We start from the raw sequence: 22,014 nt of genomic DNA, 5'->3' as shown, positions 1-22,014 counted from the left end.
CCCAGATGTGGAAGAACGGACAGACAGTAATGGGCCTCTTGGCCCACCATTTTTTCATTCTAGCCCCTCCGCGCAATTCCCTACCTCCATATTCCAAGGCCATAAGATTCCTCAGCATGCACCAATGCAAATTCAGCCTAGTGTCACTACCAAAGGTAGATATAGCTATTTCCCTTGTGGTCAGAGATTCAGTTTTTCTAACTGGGAAATATTTTTTGCGTGAAAGAGTGGCCTCACTATACAGGCCCTTCACAAGCAGCCAAATCCACTCAACAATCACCTCAGCAAATAATTGTACATGAAAACTTTCAGGTGGCATTAGGCCAACAAAAATAAATAAATATGGAGTATCATATGTATCCCAAGCGTCTTTGTATGACATCATAAACAATGCTAATATAGTTGAACAGTATGGCAGGTATAGTCCGTCTTAACCTAAAATTCTGATAGCCTAAGGGCTTCTCCCTGAAAAATATACAGGGATACAAATCTCTTTCATGCAGGTATATGGAGTTTTGGTCCTTGAGATCAGATGCTCAAAGAAATCAGTTCCCAGCTATGCTAGTGATACCAGAAGAAACTTGATGGGAAGCTGAAGCTAGTCAGAGTCACTGAAAAAGTCGACTTGTAAACCTGGCTCCTGTCAGGCACTAAAGGAAGAAAAGAGGTCATATGGCAAGTTGAAGAAGTTTGTACGAGCAGAAAACCCCTCCTTCCAAGTAGGAGCTAGAACAAGGGCAGGGTACTGAGACAAGCTCAAAAGCTGCCCCCTATCACCTCAGATCTAGACTCCCAACCAGCCCTAGCTGGAGCCCTGGCTCTTCCCTTTTGGTAGCAAAAGGGCTACTTACAGCTTTGATCAAATTAGGTCACTGGACATTGTCCAGAGGGGATACCCTATGGAGCTGTGAAAGAATTACATAAACAGCTCTGTCTGATTCCTAGTCTCAGCAACTTGTGGAAATACCACAACATAAATGAAATAATCCATCTATTTCAGACTAGAGTACTACAACCCATTCCCCAACCTATTTCTAGCCTCATAAATCTGGGACAAACAGAGCAGGACCCTGTCTGAAACCTCTAACTAAATAGGTTCCTTAAGGAGACTTGTCTTCAAAGCATTCCATTTTACTATCCTTAGACAATGTATTTAAGTTCTGCAGATGGTTGACAGCCTCTCTTTTTACAACTTTGATAATTACAATTTGATTTGCGTGTGCTCCCCAGGTCTCTCTCTCTCTCTCTCTCTCGGATCCTGGTAGCAATAATATTGGCTTTGGAAAACAGGGAAATTACTTTTTTATATCTTTGCAGGCTATTTTTCTGATGGGGGTAAGAGAGAAAGCTGAAGCAAACATAGAGTGATATGGGTTCCTAAAGAATCTTGGCCTGAGCTGAGGATGAATGCTATTAGGTACAAGGTCTCATCTCACAAGTATATTAATGGAAGATGAAGATGGTCATGATAGAAAAATCATGTCACTGGGGAATTCTGATCTCCTACAGAGGCATGCTTCAATGTTACAGAATTCATAGGATACTGATCCAGGAATTCCACATATTCCCTCCATATCTCGCCCTATCTCATCCATCATCAGAGATCTAACTTCAGTTGTATATTCTTTGCTCCCATAGCTAATGAATGGAGAGAATCCGATCTGTTGATTTATTTATTTGGTTGGTTGGTTTTCTTTATTGAAGGGGTCTTTCTGATTCAATTCAGGGAATGGTTATCAGAAAGAGAAAGCACAGCATCCATCAGCTGGAACACAATGATTCACTGAGGTCTCAGAGCACTGTTCCATCCATTGATGATAGACCTAGTCTGGCCATGACAACTAATGTCTGATGGGGTTTTCATAAATAACTAGAAATAACATGATCATCCCCACAACAGAGAGAAATTCTGCTGTCATAGGCAGAGCAAAGTTTTCTGTATCTGTAGGCACTGCCCATTATGGGAGAGATGAACACCAAGACTGACATGGCAAAAGTCGGATTAACAGAGTGGCTCCTGCACCCAGAAATATACCCTCCTTCATCATAAGTCAGTTTGGTGATCTGGTGATCGACCTCTTTGCACCTGGAGACAGTAGATATGGTTCCCCCTGGCCTCTCCATGTATCAGGACTCAGAATGTGAGGAGGTAAATTGCTGGCAAAGCTGCACAATGTCATAGATTTTAAGGTCAGAAGGGTCCATCATGATCATCTAGTCTGACCTTCTGCACATTGCAGGCCACAGAACCTCGCCCACCCACTCCTTTAATAGACCCCTAACCTCTGGCTGAGTTACTGAAGTCTTTAAATCATGATTTAAAGACTTCAGCTTACAGAGAATCCATCATTTACACTAGTTTAAACTTGCAAGTGATCCATGCCCCATGCTGCTGAGGAAGGCAAAAACCCCCCAGGGTCTTTGTCAATCTGACCCTGAGGGAAATTCCTTCCCAACCCCAAATATGGTGATCAGTTAGACAATGAGAATGTGGGCAAGACCCGCCAGCCAGACACCTGGGAAAGAATTCTCTGTAGTAACGAAGAGCCCTCCCTATCTAGTGTCTTATCACCAATCATTGGAGGTATTTGCTGGTAGCAAATACTTGTTATATGTCTTCCCACCTTTTCCACTCCTCCCCAAGACAATCCAAAATATAGGAAGAAGAGATCAGCAATGAAATGAAATCAGAAATGATGTAAAGCAGTGATACTGTATATGCCTTTCTGGTCAAAGAGATTGTGGCTCTCAGGCTTAATTAATCTAGCATTGGATTTTTGCATATCTGTATCCCACTTCTCACTACTGCAAAACCAGTCCTCCATACCACACCAGACAGGTTTTAAAAGAATAGTTGGAAGAAGTAATTGTTGCTCTCAGACCCTAAAAAAAATAAGTCTACAAATAGAACAAAAGTCAACAAGTGGTACAAAGTTTATAGTCTAACTCAGGGGTTCTCAAACTTCATTGCACTGTGACCCCCTTCTGACAATACACGACCCTAGGAGGGGGGAACTGTGACAGGTTCGGTCACAGAGACCCCCTTGGGACTGTCACCTGATGTGCTGAAATTACCTATGAGCTAGTTTTCCCTGCCAGGTTGGGACTCCAGAACCCTACCATTTTGAGCCAGACACACTAGCCTGCTGCAACACAGACTCAGGGTCTGGGCCATGCCCCCAAAGCTGAAGACTTTAACCAAAAACAGCTCAGTAGGTTACCTCTCCAGCACCCAGACACCCAGTTCCCAATGGGATCCAAACCCCAAATAAATCCGTTTTATTCTGTATAAAGCTTATACAGGGTAAACTCATAAATTGTTTGCTCTCTATAACACTGATAGAGAGATATGCACAGCTATTTGCTCCCCCAGGTATTAATCACTTACTCTGGGTTTATTAATAAACAAAAGTGATTTTATTAAGTATAAAAAGTAGGGTTTAAGTGGTTTCAAGTAATAACAGACAGAACAAAGTAAGTCACAAAGCAAAATAAAACAAAAACATGCAAGTCTAAGCCTAATACATTAAGAAAATGATTACAGGTAAAATCTCTACCTCAGAGATGTTCCAATAAGCTTTTTTCACAGACTAGACTCCTTCCTAGTCTGAGCCCAATCCTTTCCCCTGATACAGTCCTTGTTAGTTCCAGCAGACATCTCACATGATAAGCAGGGGCTTTCTCATGACTGGCAGCCTCTTTTATCCTGCTCCAGCCCCTTTTATAGCTTTGGCACAAGGCGGGAGTCTTTTGTCTCTCTGGGTCCCCACCCCTCCTTCTAAATGTAAAAGTACCAGATTTAAGATGAATTTCATTTTCAGGTGACATGGTCACATGTCGCTGTAAGACCCCTAGTCTCCATTCCCCATGGGCTGGCCCACATATACACAGGAAGGCTTTCAAGTAACTAAGGCCATTTACAACTGATTGTTTCTGGAGCACCCTTAATGGCCTCCACTTAATATGTTTACATCAGTGATACAAGTTTATATCTTATTTTCCTAACTCCACATATAGAAATAATACATGCAAACAAACAGGATGAACACACTTAGTAGATTACAAGCTTTCTAATGACACCATACGAGGGGTATTTAGCGTAAAGCATATCCCAGTTATGTCATATTCATAAGCATATTTCCATAAAGCATATGGAGTGCAATGTCACCGGAATGAACTCTGAGCCCGCCTGATTACTGCAGCCCCGGGGGGGTGGGGGGGAAGGCAAAGCCCGAGCCCCACCACCTCAGGCAGGGGGACCAAAGCCAAAGCCCGAGGGCTTCAGCCCCAGGAAGGGGGCCTCTAATCTGAGTCCTGACACCCAGGGCTGAAGCCCTTGGGCTTCAGCTTTGGCCCCAGGTGACGGGGCTCAGGCTTCAGCTTCAGCCCTGGGCCCCAGCAAGTTTAAGCCAGCCCTGGTAATCCCATTAAAATGAGGTAGCAACCGACTTTGGGATCCCGACCCACAGTTTAAGAACCACTAACCCTATGTTAAACAAGTGAAACATAGCCCATGAGTTCTTCCATGTGGGCTTTATTGTGGGTGTATGACTGTCCAAGCAAAAAGGTCAAGTCTTTGTAGTATATTGTTCTCAATATGTTCAAGAAAAGGAAGTTTTGTACAAATCCCACAATTAAATGCTTACTTAAGGCTTTGACCTTGTTCCAACCCTGCAGGGTCATAGATCACAACTTTGGAACTTCATTCTGGTCCTTATAACTCTACCCTCATTGAACCCCTGGAGGAGTTGTACAATCATTAGAGTAAACCCCCTGATGGGTACTTTATCCAATCAGAGGAGCATCTTATTTGACGTTTGGAGCTTTCCCTAATGAGACCCAGCATTATACTTCTAAGTCAGACCGGTAGTCCTCACAACTCTCATAGCATTCATTTCCTAAGTAAATTCAATAAATATTCCTCCTTTGGTTAAGCATTAAAGCCCAGTCCTTTAAAAACAGTCTCAGGGATGAGAAGTCATGTCCCCTGTACTGAGGTGTCTTAGACAGCCACATGGCAATCAACACACAAACTCAACTAAATTCTATATAGTGGTCATCCAATCTTAGCCAACCCCCACTTTTTTTTCCAGAAGTCTTCTCTATATCTTAGTGCCCACCAAAAGGTGGAAGATATGTGTGATGGGTTGGGACGAGCCCCCCCACCACCACCATCCGGGATGCCACCTGATACGCTGGGGATCCCACTGCATCCACCTGTTCCACCAGCCTGGGTTTCCTCACCCTGTTCCACTGTGCCAGGCCCTCGAGACTTCTCCAGCACACACACACACAGGTAGGGACACACCCAGCTGCCAATGGACACAGAGACACTGAGATCCACTCCGTGTGGGAGGAATAAGCTCGGAGACTGCCCAGCACTCATGTGCACACCTCCTTTGGGGTATAAACCCAAAATAATATTGTCTTGCACTGTATAGAAAGATCTGCACAGCGCAAGCTCATAAAAATTCACCCTTTCCCTCAATGTGGAGACAGATATGCATAGCTTCTCCCCCCCCACTCCTTGCTCCCCACATTCCCTTAGCCTCCTCTCTGCCTCCACACATTCCCCTGTCCTTCCTAATCCGTCTCTTGACCTCCCACATTGTCCTGCTGCTTCCCAGGTCCCCTTATTGCAGCCCACATTCCCCTGTCCTCTCACGGTTTCCAGTTTCCCAGAGCCCAACAAGTGCCCATCTTCCTTAGGAGCACACTGGTTTTAGTCCAGTGGAAATAGTGACCATTTACATTTGGTGAGACTCACTTCCACCTGCAAGGGCTGTAGGGGAAGGCTGTCATTATACTCAAGGACAGCTTGGTTTCAGTTTTACTGAGACAAATGGCAGAGGGTGGCCATTTCATTTAAAGGCAAAAGTCCATAAGAATTCTGCCAGACATGAGGAAATAATAAAAAGCAGTTAAGAATATAACTATGTACAATTCATGATGATACCACCTGTGATTTTCAAGGTGGTTCTCAGCAGTAGATAGCTAATCCTATTGACAAGCTCATACAAAAATCTTGTGTTGATTTGTGACCCACACGTCATCAGTGGATTCCTGTATGAATGTCTTGTATGCTTTATAATCTTGTTGGGTCCTCTCTGATACCTACTTTATCTCTCCTGAAATATAACTATATGATGCAGGATCAAAGAGCCTTCATCTCTGTGTGAATCCAATCAAGATTCAAGTGCCATTCCTCGTGGTTTCTTCCCTGCAAATGGGAGTTCACTGGATTGTCTGTGTCTTCTCCCATGCTGCTAACCTTAAAAGGTGGCAGAGTAGGCAGCAACAAGAGGGAAATCCCTTCGGAATTAGGACTGCACACAGCAGCAAGAAAAAGAGCAATTACCCATCTATCCAGACCATCTCTCAGGCCTTTTCTACACTAAAGGACTTTTCTCAGAACACAATATATTATGTTTCAGTTGGTGCAAGACAAGCACTTGTGTCTCCACTAATCATATTACATCATTCTAAGAACATGTGCCTTTTTACCTTGAGCCCACAGATGTACTCTCCTAAATTGACTGAGCTGCAATGCGCACTGGGTATGTATCCCACAGTTCCTAGAACAGCTCTCCAGCCTACTACACTCTGAAAGGTTTTCAGTGAGCATTGCATGATACCTCCAGAAGCCCAGGCAAATTGTGGGAGAAAGGGGTTCAAACTCATACTGTCCCCCGCCCAAACACCTGATATTCCCTTGTGGATTTATCCCAGAATCCCTTTGGTACAGTCTTTCTCAAACCTCCAAAAGGTGTGTGTGGAACTCCCTGTCCTCCTCACACAGGTTCATTTCACAGAGCCGTAACTAGGCATTTTAGCAGCTGGGGCGACCAAGAATATTTGCGCCCCTCTACCTTTTTTTTTCATCATTTTTCTGCCCTATTTTTCCATCCCTGCAGCTTTGCACCTGAGCGGCTGCTCCCCACCCCAGTTACGGCCCTGTCATTTAATGCAGCATGTCATTTGCCATATGGACTGCTTGTCCTCTTGCCTATAACTTTCCTTCCTCTCTTTGGTCTTTTATTTCTGTAACCTCCACTTGGATTTTGCTAGATCCTGGAACTCTGGGCTGAGCCACTTGGGGGTCCTACCCAAGCAACTACAACAATAATAGCTACCAGAGGTTGGGGTGGAGAGAGAATGGACTAGAAATTCCTGATGAGGCTCATACGGAGGCTTTTGCATGTGGGTGATATGGAGAAGCAGTTTGTTGGATCAGTGATGAGCCAGGGCTGCTCCGCCCCCTCAGTGTGCAGGGAAAGCTCACTAAGAGACTGGTTTTAGTTTCCATTTTGAGGTTTGGGAGCTGTGGGAAGAGAATCAGAACAGCTCAGGGAGTCTCTGATTAACTCCCAATCCCCACAAAGGGAATCTATGAGCAGCTGTGGGATCTAGTGCATGGGTCAGACACTTCCATCCCTGTGGAGAGCAGCATAGCAGGAATCTGACACAGCACCAGCTACCAAGAGCCAACTGAGCCCTACACTGGACTCCAGACCAGGGAGCCAGAAGAGGACGCTGCCCCACCCCGGGGTGAAGAAGACATTATAAGAGGACTCTTTCTTTTGTTTAAGCTTCCTGACATTCACATCACTGCAGTGTTTGTCTCTGGACTCATCCTTAGGGTACCACCTGCCTGGGAAGGTGCCAGAAAAGGCCCTGAGGGCTGAGAAGAGTGAGTGTTGGGAGGTGAAAATTGTGTTGATTTGTTTATATGTTAGTACTTACTAGTTAACCCAAACCCAAGCCTTCCCTAGATCCTATTTTCCTGTTCCTAGTAAAGTCCACCTTTGTTATATTGTGCATCACTCTTTTGATGGGGTTTGTATTGATGTACTTTATTGTTTGTTGTGTACCGGGTTTTATACATTTTCCCAAGGGACAGCACCCCTTGTGTCTCAGGCACAGTGAGGAGTCACCTTGGGTGGAGGCACCAGGTGTCACAGAAAAGAACCCAGGACCCATCTTATGTGAGAAGAGGAAAGAAGCCCCTCCAAGTAGCAAGCACCAAGGAGGAGGCTTGAGCCAAACCGTGAAAGAGGAGCTACATTTCTTCTTCAATCTATAGGCTCTCTCAGATTCTTCTTTGGATCATCCTTGCTCTTTTTCTGTTTGGTCTGTATGTTGAGCAACATATTTACTAGTAACGTGGACCTTTGTCACCTGCTTGCATGCCTTCTTTTGGAAGGAGATGATGCAGCTAGATGTCATAGTGCAGACACACCCCAGGCTAAGCAAAGCAAAAGGATTTGTTAAAAGTATCAATTTTCATATTTTGAATTCTACAGCTGCTATTATAGCCTTTTGTCCAGAGTGATATATTAGACACAGTGACTTTTGGTACTCTGCAGGGGGCTGCTGCTCAGCGTTTGTCCATTTCAGGGAACCAAAGGGTAGAGAGCTGCTTGGAAATATTTTGATGAAACAGAGTTTTGTCAGAAAATGCCAGCTTTGTTGTACCTGAAATGTCTCACAAAAGCAAGCCAGGTTTGATGAACTTTCATTGAATCACAGGCATGGTTCTAATGGCACACAGGTCCCATGCTAGCCCTGCAGCAATCTCACCATGCAGACTGTCCTGGGTCAGCTGACTCAACATGGTCCCAATTCCCAAACCAGCCTAAGAGTCTGGAAGCCCTGGTGTGTGTCCCTGGCCCTGGGGCCCAGATAGTGAGACTGCCCCAGAATCACTGACCCTGGGAGCCCCAGAGCCTAATACTGACTAATACACCCTAGCATAATCAGAACAAATTTAGGGCACATCTACACTACAAAATTAAGTCAACCTAAGTTAAGTTGACGTACAACCACTGCAGCGATTGAATCAGTTTTACAATTATACATCCCGGGCTCCTTGTGTTGGCAGTGTGCATCCTCACAAGGAGCGCTTGCACTGATTTAACTGCCAGTGTGGGGCATTATGGGATGGTTTCTGAAAGGCAGCAACAGTTGACATAAGCAACGCAGCGTCGACACAGACAATGTGTCGACTTAAATACATCAATTTAACTACTATGCGTCTCACAGAGTAGAGTTATTAAGTCAGTGTAGTGGGCAAGTTATATCAGTGGGAACTATATTTTAGTGTAGATGTTTACAGTGTTAAGGTTGACGTAAGACGTGGATTTAACTCTGTAGTGTAGACCAGGCCTAATATGAGGAGTCCGACTTTTTGAATATTAAATCTTGCAGAATATCCCTTTCAGGGAGAGAAAGGAATTGTTCCAGGGTGGCAAACCTGCAAAATATCCTGTAACATTTTTTTCCGAAGTGGTTGCCTTGGACCTGCTCAGCAATTTGAAGGACTTTATTTGTTGGCTACCATTGGGGTTGTGAGAAATATGATTTGCAGGAGAAGTTAATAGAAATAATAGAGAATGATGATTTTTGTGAAATTGTTTGTTCACAATTGGGCTAAACTCGTTAAAAAAATAAACATTGTGCTAGGCACCTTGCTGAGCTGCCATTCCATCAGGTTGTCACAACTCCAACCGTTAAACTTATAAATGAATTGCCTTGCAGGGGCTTGCATGCTGTTTGAAATGCATGGCATAGAAACTTTAACTCACACTCATGCTGCTGTTATCTTGCATTAAAACGAAAGACATATTATATTATGCAGTGATTGCCTTTGCATGTTTTGTAGATGCTGCTAGACAGCACCAGGGCCAGCACTTGTAATATAACAGTAAGTTTGGACATGGTTCATATATGCCAGTGGTTCATATTTTATTTTAAAATTCTCCTATTTGTTTAAAATGGACTGTGGTGGGGCGGTGCCAGATTGGGCTACAGCAGGTCAGAGCGGCTGCGCAGACAGGCAGCCAATCAGAGAGGGCCTGCAGGGAGCTAGTCAGGGCTGAGCAAGAGGCAGCCAATCAGGGCCAGGCTAGGCCCTATATAAAGGCTGCCCAGGTGAGAGGCAGTCAGTCTCTCTCAGGCCTTCAGAGGGTGAAAGTCTGTCTGTTGTGTGAGGAGACGGGCAGGGCAGGGCAGGGCAGGGCAGGGCAGGGCAGGGGGAGCCCTGGGGGAGCAGAAGGGAACTCCAGCCCAGTACCTGACAGGCTGCAGGCCCTGAGGAAAGGGCCTAGCCAGTGCAAAGGGGAAATGGTCCAGGGAGAGAGATGGACAAAGGGAGAGAAGGAGGGCAGGCAGGAAGGCTGCCACCAAAGGGTCCCTGGTTTGGGACCCAGAGTAGAGGGAGGGCTTGGTATTTACACCTGGCTGTTAGGCATGGCCATCACGACCAGACCCCTGCCAGACCCCTGCACCAGACCCCTGCCAAAAGGGGTTAGACTTTGGGGTGTGGTTGGTCATTGCAGCTGGGGCAAAGAGAAGAACTGCTGATCACACACACACACACCTGAAGAGGATGAGGACAGACTAAAGGGCACTGCTGGAGGGCAGTGACCAGAAGTGGACGTTGCCGAGCAGGGAGCAACACGGGTCCGGACGCCAACAGATAGCTAGAGACGGACGGGACACCACTGGCAGAGGGCACTCTGCAACAGACAGCTAATTCCCAGATGTGCCAGCAGGAGGCACAATGGTGGTGAGTCCCAACCCCGTCACATGGACCCACTCTTTTTGTTTATAAAACTTTGTTACATTTTTCTCCAGTTTTTTTCCAGAACATAATTGAACACTTTATTCAAATTTTGTTGCCCAAAAAAAGTTATGCAAATGAAAAGTTTTGATAACCATTTTTCAATAATCAATTTATTTTCAATACAAATACCTTAAGGCACAATTTTTTGCAAAAATAATTAATTTATTTTTTTACAATGTCAACTTTTTTTTGCAAAGAAATTAATTGTTGAAAAAAGGCCATTTTTAATCTTTTTTTTTTAATTCAAAATGTATTGACTAGCTCTGTGTGTGATGTCTACAATATCCTTCCTCACACTACTCTTGGTTTGGGTCAAGTTATATGATGATGCTGTGCATGCCAAGACATTCTCTTCTGCCTTGACTGGGAACAGGGGCCCATGAATTAAATGCTCAGAGGAAAGGTAGGGAGAAGGGGAGTAGGAATAATTGGGAAACTGAAATGCGGTAGTTTGCAGAGCTATAGTATTACATTTGCCACAGAGCTGTAGGAAGGGAGATGGTAGGGTGAAGGTGGCTGGCAATGGTAAACCAGGAAGAGAAGTGGACACTTTTGCTTTCATATGAAGCTACATCTGCCCTTTATAAGCACTAATGGTGGTAGCCTACACCGTGAGAATCTGGAAGTCTCTTCCCCAAACCTGTAAAAAGTGCTACAATAGCTACATTTTGCAATAAAAAGGGAAGTGGTTCCACAGTCCCCCAGATCTTACCATATGCCTTGGCCATTATTGTCGCTGATGTCTCTGCACTCAAGATTGGCCCAAACAGGTTTTCCAAACCTGCAGGTACCCAGCATGTATCCTTCCCCTGATCCTCATGATTGGAAGAGTCCACTTTCGCCTTCACCCACCCACTTTTGCCTTCATCCAGCAGTAGTCTGGTTTGGAGAGATCTTATGAAAAGAAAGATTTGATTTGCAGAGCACATTTTAAGAGATTCAGCGGGTGATGAATGTTTAGACACTGGAAGGGAAAAGTTGATGGCAGAAGAATACAACACAGAAAAAAGATGATCTTGGTTGAAAGATGTTGTATCCTGGGAGGACCAAAAGGATCCACAAAGATTAGCAGAGGATTGTACAGAATAGGCTACCCTGGTTGCAAATCTCCAATAATGGAGATGCCACGTAAGAAGAAGACTGAATAATCATTCAATATCTTGTCTACTCATCATAAAATAAACAGTTGTGCACACCAGATCCAAATATATTGTTAGCCTTTCTAGTCAGTTTGGGGCTATGTCGGTTGTTCCAGTTGGGAAAAGAAGTTGAAGATGTAGTTTGGTACCATTTATGCAGGCTTGTTTATTTACAAAGATAGTATAAAATCCTGTTTTCCTGAACACAGGAGGAACCAAACAATAAGAGAGTTTACTTGCTTACAGCCCCAAACCTCTTTAACCAGTTTGTCCACATCCAGAAGACTCCTTTCTTGGCTTCTCCCACAGTCGGAACCTCACACCATGCTTGTCCAAGCTATATCTGTCTCTGTGCTGTCTTGCTCTCTTTTGTGTGCATACAAGTGTAATCTTTGGATGGGCTAGAGTTCACTTCATTGCCCTTGTCCATTGCCTAAATAAACCCCAACTCCCACAGAAAAGCAATTGGAAACCCAGAATTCAGTCTCTAAGGATTTTCAGTAAGGATTGCACAGTGTCAACCTCACCACATCAAGTCCCAAAAGGAATTAATGTAATAAAGTAACAACTTTATAAAATCTTATGCTAAAGAAACAAATAATAATTTAACTTTTACAACATAACATGGCTATTTTATAATCCACATACATTATCTTCACAGTTATACATAAACCTAAATAAAGAACACAAATGAAATCTAAACAGGTCAGTCGTTACAGAAACACAGTGAGAAAACTGAGTTCCCAAAAGCTTAGCTTCAGTTCACCTGAGTCTCAGTTAGTCTTTGATCACCATATTTATACAGTCTGCTGAATCAAAACCAGCTTTCCTCCACTTTCTCCGCTGAAATCACTGTTAGCCAGTCAGCTACAGATTAACAGTCAGATTACAGTCAGCTACAGATTAGTCAGATTATCCAACCATTCAGATAAGTATTTAGATTTTTTTTAAATATGTTACAAGAAAATACAAAGCTGAGAATAGCAAAATATATGACTCTTTCCCCATTATCACATTTAAAGAAAAGTTGGTGAATTACACTAGATGAGACAGTTTAACTAAAACAGCTTGGCTAAAATCAAACAGCATTAAAAGTATACAATTACAATAGAAGAAATTATTTTTCCCTCCCAATTTCCCCTTGCTATAATTAGCATTGCTCATGCTTCCCTGCTGGAAAGTTAACAATACTACTAACCTGCGGCAAAATGCTTCAGTGAGGGAAAAGCAGCCTACTTTCTGCTCCTGGCCTAGGGTGATCCAGTGTCCAGTTTTTGACTGGAACACATGGTCAAAAAGGGACCTTGACAGCTCTGGTCAGCACTGCTGACCAGGCTGTTAAAAGTCCGATAGGTGGTGCTGTGGCGCTAAGACAAGCTAGTCCCCACCTGTCCTGGCACCACACTGCACCCAGAAGCAGCCAGCAGGTCCAGCTCCTAGGCGGGGAGGCCACAAGGCTCTGTGTGCTGCCCCCGCCCTGAGCATCAGAGTCGGAATAGGGGCAGGGAGGGGGCAGAGTTGGGGCAGGGACTTTGGGGAAGGGGTTGGAATGGGGGCAGGGGGAAGAGTGGGGTCGAGCACCCACCAGCACCAGTAGAAGTCAGCGCCTATGGGTAAGGGAACAGGCAAAAGACGGGAGCTGGGTAGTACAGTGGGCTATTTAACTGTTAAACTTTGAAATAGACAACAGATACAAATTCTTGCCTAGGTCATAAGTCAAATGAGCTTGGAATGTCTTTCTTCTAGTCCTCATTAATAATTTTCACCTTAAAAACCATCTCATAATTTGGCAAAACTAGCAGCATTTGTCCATGAAAAGTACATGGCTGGAATATCAAGATCATGGATGTCAGGACTGTGGTGCGCTGACAGAGCTCTGTAGAACTCCGGCCTTGAATAGCAAGTGTTCCCCAGATAACAGCTGAGGTACACTGGCAGAGCTGGGTAGGGCTGCCCAGGAATGGAAAACCATCGCGCTCTACAGGTTATGAGTGCAGTGCACAGCTAAGGATGGGCAGAAACCAGAAATAAAATAGCAGGGGGTGCTGCAGGTCAGGAAGTGGGACTGAGCTGAATTGCCAGAATTGGAGTAAGTGGGAAGAATTGGAATAGTAGGAGATACTGCAGGTCAGGAATAAAGGGCAGTGTCAGAGCTGGGCTAGGAATCTCTCAAACTATCTGCCCAGCCAGGGTGGAAGGGAGCCTCTCTGGGGACACAGCCTCTCTCATACATGAGCACTAAATTCATTCTGAAATTATTAAAAACGTATGTATTATTTATACGACTCACTAAAGCATAAAGTAAAAGTTGACAGTTCTGCAGCATCTTATGTCACGTGGTGGGTGATCACTCTCCTGGGTAGCTCAATACCAAGTTTGCCAAACTGGCTCTACATGACTTTATCCAGTATTCCCCCAACCGACTCTCAGCCTCTTAAAACAATGAATATATCCACCTCTCGCCTCTGCTATATCTGGCATCACTCCAGTGTGTTGTGCTTGACTGAAACAGAACACTCCAGTTACAATTTTCCCCTGGCTGGTTTTCTGAGGTATGGTAAGTTTTATGTTTCTAGTTCAGGATTCCGGAAGGGAATTTTAAATAGTTAATATTTAATTAACCTGTGGCATGCACAGACAACACACGCACATATGGAAACACAAACAGACAAATTTACATATGCTCAGGAACATATACAGAGCTACATGTGCACAGACACCGATACAAAACTCAGCGAGATGCGCCCACATGTACACACAAAAGTCCATAAACCATTTTTGTTTGCGGAGAAAATAGCTGCTTTTGACCAGCAGAGGGAGACAAATGAAAATATCAAAGACCTAGACGGGTCGTGCTTCGCCCTAACTGCAGCACAATGTTTCATATTCTTCATGCAGGATCTTTTCAGGCCCTTTTCAGATCACTCAGACAGGAGATGCCAGATACAAAGCAATGTGTATCCAGTTGCAACATAACATGTTCTTCTAATTCCCCACATTTCTGAGGTTTTTGTTTCTTTCCCTACTCCCTGTAGTTACAAGCAAATATCCCAGTCCTTCCCTAGTTTATATCAGAGGAGATCTGACCACAGAGTGAGAAAGATTTTCTGTCTACACTACAGTTTATATCAGCATAATTTATGTCACGACATAAATTACACCCACATAAGCATTGGTGTGGACAGCACTATGTTGGCGGGAGAGCTTCTCCCGCTGACATAGCTACTGTCATTTGCAGGGCCTGGAGTGGTTAAGCTGATGGGAAAGCCCTCTCCCGTCAGCTTAGACCAGCTACGTTAGAGAGCTTACAGCAGTGCAGTGGTACCTCTGTAAACTCTCTAATGTAGCTGTGTCCTTAGAGATTGGGCTCTAAGTAGGGTGACCATCTGTCCCGTTTTTAAAGGGACAGTACCATTTTTTGGGACTTTTTCTTATATAGGCGCCTGTTACCCCCCACCCCCGTCCCATTTTTTCACAGTTGCTATCTGGTAACCCTAGCTCTAAGAATCTGAGCCAGACCAGCCAATATTTTGAAAGCTATAAATAGGAAAGTGGTGAGACTGTGAAAATGGGAGAAATTAGAGACACACTTTTTTAACTCCACTGAAAAACATTAGAGTGGGAAAACTTTATGCTGGGGGAAGGGAAATATTTTGACTAAAAAGGGACTGTCCCCCGCAGAGACAGTTGGCTTATATAAGCCCTGTTGTGAAGTTAAAGTGACACATTTCTCCTTATCTTACTAAATCATCTCTGTTTAAGGGTTGAGCCAGACCTATCTAGTTTGCAGAGGAGCACTGTACTCCTCCCATTTTATAAAATGGCTCTAACATACTCCTAAAACAGATGCTAGTAAAATTAGTTTGATTCCCTCTCCCCACAATTAAATAAAACTGTCTAAGTCCATAACTTTGTTCAACTGAATTCATGCATTCAAGGCCAAATTTTGCCTTTGTACATGTCCACTGCTCCCCTGTGGTTGGTGGGAGTGAAATCTGCACATGAATTCACTAGACTTCATGAATTCACAGAAGTTTTCTGACCGAAGTTTGGTCAGAAAATGCTGGTCTGTCAAAACTGAAATGTCTCACAAAAACAGTTTGGATTTGACAAACTTTTGTCAAATCACAAGCAGGGTCCACAGTTCTGGAGCAACCCCACCATGCAGACTACCAAGTCCAGAGCAGCCCTGCCATGCCAATTTCCTGGGTCTGCAAATCCAGAGTTCTAGGGTCTATGGGTCCAGATGGTCCCAGCATGCTAGGGCTTCCACACTGCCTGCCTTGGAGCTGGAAGTCTAAAAGGCCTCTGTGCCCTGACTCTGTGGCAGGGAGCCTGGAAGCCCTGAGAATCCCTGCTGTGGAGCTAAAAGAAACTGAAAAAATTGTTTTTGTTCCAATTCAAAACAAAAACAAAATTTGAAATATCAAAACATCCTGCAAAGCAGAAACTGTGTTTTGGCTAGCTCTAGTATTCACACTCTGAGGTCAGGGGGACTAGCTCATGCATGCCCATTCACACCCCTGAGGCTGGTGGGAGTGGCACACGCAAGTTTACTCGCACCTCTTTCCCTGCTAAGATCAGGGGAGTGCTGCACCTACATGTATTTACCACGGTCAGTGGGGGTGGTCCATGTTCTCACACCCTTCTCCCACTCAGAGGATGTGAGAGTGCCATGCACACACACATGCTCCATTTTTAAGATCTGTGGACGTCAGATATGGGTGCATATTCCCCTGAAGTTGGTAATTGTGACACACAAGCCTCCCGCTAAAGTTAGTGGAAATAGTATAGCTTCATTGAGGACTAAGGCATATTTAGCGCCACACCCCACCACAGCCACAGTAACTCTGTCTTGGCAGCTAGCCATAATCCCAACAATCTGGCAGCCCACAGGGTCCCACTGGGCTAGTTGCAGTGTTTCCTCTTTTCTCTGGATGCTGCTGCTGCAGGAGCAGGTCTGCAGAGTGAAGTCCATCCTCCAACCTCCCCAAAGCAGCAGTTTCTGTGGGGCTGCAGCCCCCCAAATATATACTCCCCATCCCCATCTCCCCACTCAGTACACTAAGCTCTCTGCAGGTGCTTTCCCCATATATCTCTTTTTTGGCCATGACAAGGGGAGGGCTACAAGAGGGGGGTGCACTGTATCACTTGTGATTGGGGGGGGGGTACAGAAAAGATGTGGGGATACAGAGGGGGCAGGATGCACTGTGTCTCTGTGATTATGAGGGTACAGGGTGGGGAAGAATGCACTCTGTGTGATTGGGGAGTACTGGGGTGGGGGGCAGGGTGCAAAGTTTCTGTCATGGGGGAAGGAGGCAGGGTACTGTGATTGGTGAATACTGGGAAGCAGGGTGTGTGCTGTGTGTCTCTATGGTTGGGGGACAGGGGCGCTGTGTGTCCGTGGTTTGAGGTACAAGTGGCAGGGAGTACTGTGTCTGGTTGGGGGGTACAGGGAGGAGAGTACAGTGTATGTCTCTGGTTGCAGAGTGCAGGGGCACAGGGTGCAGTGGGTCTGTGGTTTAGGACAAGGGATGGGGCACTGTGTGCCTCTGTGGTAGAGGGCAGGTATGTTGTGTGTCTGTAGTTGAGGGCAGAGTGCAGTGACTGTCTCTGGTTGGGAGGGACAGGGTGCACTGCGTAGTTGGGAAGTATAGAGGGAAGAGGGCGCTGTGTGTCTCTGTGGTGGGGATACAGGGGCGCTGTGTGTCTTGGGGGTACAGGGGTGCTGTCTCTGTAGGGGTGTACAGAGGCACTGTGTGTCTCTGTGGGGGAGTACAGGGGCACCATATGTCTCTGTAGGGGTGTACAGGGGTGCTGTGTGTATCTTGGGGTTCCAGGGGCTCTGTGTGTCTCTGTGGGGGAGTACAGGGGCACCATATGTCTCTGTAGGGGTGTACAGGGGTGCTGTGTGTATCTTGGGGTTCCAGGGGCTCTGTGTGTCTCTGTAGGGGTACAGGGGTGCTGTGTGTGTATCTGGGGGGTTGAGGGGTGCTGTGTATTGGGGCTACAGGGGTGCTGTGTGTGTATCTGGGGAGGGGTACAGGGGTGCTGTGTATTGGGGCTACAGGGGTGCTGTGTGTGTATCTGGGGAGGGGTACAGGGGTGCTGTGTATCGGGGTTACAGGGGCGCTGTGTGTGTATCTGGGGAGGGGTACGGGGTGCTGTGTATCAGGGGTGCTGTGTGTGTATCTGGGGAGGGGTACAGGGGTGCTGTGTATCGGGGTTACAGGGGCGCTGTGTGTGTATCTGGGGAGGGGTACAGGGGTGCTGTGTATCGGGGTTACAGGGGCGCTGTGTGTGTATCTGGGGAGGGGTACAGGGGTGCTGTGTATCGGGGTTACAGGGGCGCTGTGTGTGTACCTGGGGAGGGGTACAGGGGTGCTGTGTATCGGGGTTACAGGGGCGCTGTGAGTGTATCTGGGGAGGGGTACGGGGTGCTGTGTATCGGGGTTACAGGGGCGCTGTGTGTGTATCTGGGGAGGGGTACAGGGGTGCTGTGTATCGGGGTTACAGGGGCGCTGTGTGTGTACCTGGGGAGGGGTACAGGGGTGCTGTGTATCGGGATTACAGGGGCGCTGTGTGTGTACCTGGGGAGGGGTACAGGGGTGCTGTGTATCGGGGTTACAGGGGCGCTGTGTGTGTACCTGGGGAGGGGTACGGGGTGCTGTGTATCGGGGTTACAGGGGCGCTGTGAGTGTATCTGGGGAGGGGTACAGGGGTGCTGTGTATCGGGGTTACAGGGGCGCTGTGAGTGTATCTGGGGAGGGGTACGGGGTGCTGTGTATCGGGGTTACAGGGGCGCTGTGAGTGTATCTGGGGAGGGGTACGGGGTGCTGTGTATCGGGGTTACAGGGGCGCTGTGAGTGTATCTGGGGAGGGGTACGGGGTGCTGTGTATCGGGGTTACAGGGGCGCTGTGTGTGTATCTGGGGAGGGGTACAGGGGTGCTGTGTATCGGGGTTACAGGGGTGCTGTGTGTGTACCTGTGGAGGGGTACGGGGTGCTGTGTATCGGGGTTACAGGGGTGCTGTGAGTGTATCTGGGGAGGGGTACGGGGTGCTGTGTATCGGGGTTACAGGGGTGCTGTGAGTGTATCTGGGGAGGGGTACGGGGTGCTGTGTATCGGGGTTACAGGGGCGCTGTGAGTGTATCTGGGGAGGGGTACGGGGTGCTGTGTATCGGGGTTACAGGGGTGCTGTGAGTGTATCTGGGGAGGGGTACGGGGTGCTGTGTATCGGGATTACAGGGGCTCTGTGTATCTGGAGGGGCACAGGAGGTTCAGGGGCTGCTGTTTGGGGGGGGGGGGGGACGAGCCTCTATCATGAGGTGAGAGGGGACAGCCTGGGACTCCTGGGAGGCGGGGGCGGGGCTGGCTCCTCGGCCCATGAATCCGGCCTGAGCCAGCCTGAGCCGGTCTGGACTGGTTTGTTGAGCTGGCTGAGACAGCAGCTGCTGCTGAGGTGGCGACTGCCGCACCGGGGCTGGCTGGAAGCGCCGCACTGGATTCCAAGCAGAGGTCCTGGACCTGGAGCCTGCCTGCGTTTTGGCAGCCGAGGCAAAACCCGGAGCCGCGGTCAATCGCCGCTGAGCAGCATGGAATCTGCGAAGCCGGCCGCTCCCTGGAGCGGGGCGGTAGATCCGCCTTCAGTCAGAAATCCGGTCCGGGTGTTGTGTCCCGCCACCTCCTACTGGAACTGGTTTGGGGAAAGGAGGCCTCAGGCGTCGCGTTTCAGGGAGAGCAGCTGGTGTTCTGCTGCAGTGTGGGGGGAGGGGAGTCCCGTTCCCGCCCCCCCCCCCATGGGTGTGGGGGGGAGGGCAGGCAGGGAGGCCTGGCCTCTGGCTCTGCACATGATAGCATCATGCAGGAACACCATAAACACAGCTGTGTACATACTCCGCCCTTTGCAGCCCTTACACGGTGCACACGGCACTGATGACAGCCATCTATACCACGTGCAGTCAGGACGTGCTACCCCATGGGTGTAGTTACATGCCACACATGCAAACCCCACACAATGTACAAAGCCTCGTGTGCACACGCGATACACGCACATATGCTGCGCACAATACCCTGCTCAGCGAGCAATGTGCACTTGCCAGTATATTTCAACAGCTGGAAGCTATTAAGTTTAAAGACATTGGGAGGTGTATGTCTCTGTCTGTGTGGTGTAACAGGGTGGAAATGTTACTGTTCATTCACTAAGCAAAGAGATTTGTTCTTTTCTGTAATCTTTTGTGTGTATGTTTGTTTTTTGTCTTACATTGCATGTTAGAAAAGTGATTATAATTAGAGTCTATTAGCCACACTTCTGTTTTCTTTGTACTATGAAAGATTATTGTAAATGTAAACATTAAATTTGATGTATCATAGAATAATATAAAATAAAAAGAGAAAAGTCATCTGAATCCATTCCTCTAAGAAATGCAAGTGTCTTCACTGAAATAAAGGCTCTGGTTTTGGTGATGGTTTGTTTTTTGGTTTGCTTTTGTGTTTTGTTGAGATGCCAATATAATCTCTCTTCCAAAGTGCCTGGCACTATCATCTAGGAATTAAAATAAATGACGTGTGCGTTAATGCTCCTCTTATTCTCCTTTGCAGAGGATTCCATATGCTGATAGACCTCATCAGTTAGTAAATGTTTCCTGATTCATTGCATTACTTTGTTATATTTTCTGGACAAACCCAGAACTGACTATAACCTGGAAAAATAATACAATTTTAGCAGTTAGTATATTTGTTTGCCTATATATTATTTGCATGGAGATCAATAATATCTTTGCAACATTACAGTCATATATTTACACTAAAGTCTTGGATTCTGACCGAACAAAAATGATATTGCCAATGATGTACAACAAAGCCTGCATCACAGAAAAGTCTAGGAAACTGAACAGTTCTAGATATGCAGAAATTGTAGTATACAATATCTGTACGTACACAATATCTGTGATCTGTACATATACTTTCTCCAGGTTTGAATGTTTGAAGTAATCAATGTGATAAATTAACTCCTTGCTTAACGTTGTAGTTATATACCTGAAAAATGCTACTTTAAGCAAAACGATGTTCAGTGAATCCAATTTCCCCATGAGAATTAATGTAAATGGGCGGGGTTAAGTTCTAGGGAAATTTTTTTCACAAAAAGACATTATATAAATATCCACTAAGTTTTAAATAATTTTAAACAATACTGTACTCACCAATGATGATTTTTAAGCTTAGCTGAGGCAGGATCAGGGTGTAGGGGCTTGCCCTGCTCCACCTGACCCTCCTGCCAGAATTAGGATGTAAGGGCTTGCCCCACTCCACCCGCCTGGTACTCCTGCCGGGGAGTAGGGTCAGGGTGCGGCGGCTGAAGCAATAGGCCAAGCACCCGCACCCTGACCCCACTTCCCGGCAGGAGTGCCAGGCAGGCAGAGTGGGCGAGCCAAACAACCTTATAATGGAACATTGCACAACTTTAAACGAGTATGGTCTCTAATAGATCAGCAACCTAATAACGAAACAATGTTAACCGGGACAACTTTAAGTGAGGAGTTACCGTATTATGTGCAATTATGAGGGGGTAGCCGTGTTAGTCTATATCCATAAAAACAACAAGGAGTCTGGTGGCACCTTAAGACTAACAGATTTATTTGGGCATAAGTTTTCGTGGTTAAAAAACACTTCTTCAGATGCATGCTTGCATGCTTTGGTGGTTTTTAACCACAAAAGCTTATGCCCAAACAAATCTGTTAGTCTTTAAGGTGCCACCGGACTCCTTGTTGTTTGTATATGTGCCTTAATCTCATTTACATCGATGCATCCGATGAAGTGAGCTGTAGCTCATGAAAGCTTATGCTCAAATAAATTTGTTAGTCTCTAAGGTGCCACAAGTACTCCTTTTCTTTTTGCGGATACAGACTAACACGGCTGCTGCTCTGAAATTTACATCAAGGTCATTTATACCCTCTGAAAGTATAAAGGTGTCTCAGAGTGATGTAAAGTGACCCTTGGTGTAAATGAGAATAAAGCCTGACATCTTTTTATACATTGTTCCATATTTTTTTTCCATTTTTGTTTCTGAGCAGATGTGACTTCTGTTACTGATGTTCTTTTGCTCCTCTTATTGTATCAGGCTGGAAAAGGAACATAAACTCCCCAGCAACATTTCAGCCTGATAGCTAATTCACTCATCTCATAGTAATGCTGAGCTGCAGGAGAACAGTCTTTCTTTCTCTTTATTATGTTATCTGTCCCCTTTTTTCC

The sequence above is a fragment of the Lepidochelys olivacea genome, assembly GCF_965140295.1.
Source record: "Lepidochelys olivacea isolate rLepOli2 genome assembly, chromosome: 1".
NCBI classification, from domain to species: domain Eukaryota; kingdom Metazoa; phylum Chordata; order Testudines; family Cheloniidae; genus Lepidochelys; species Lepidochelys olivacea.
Note: the sequence above shows the minus strand (reverse complement) of the source record.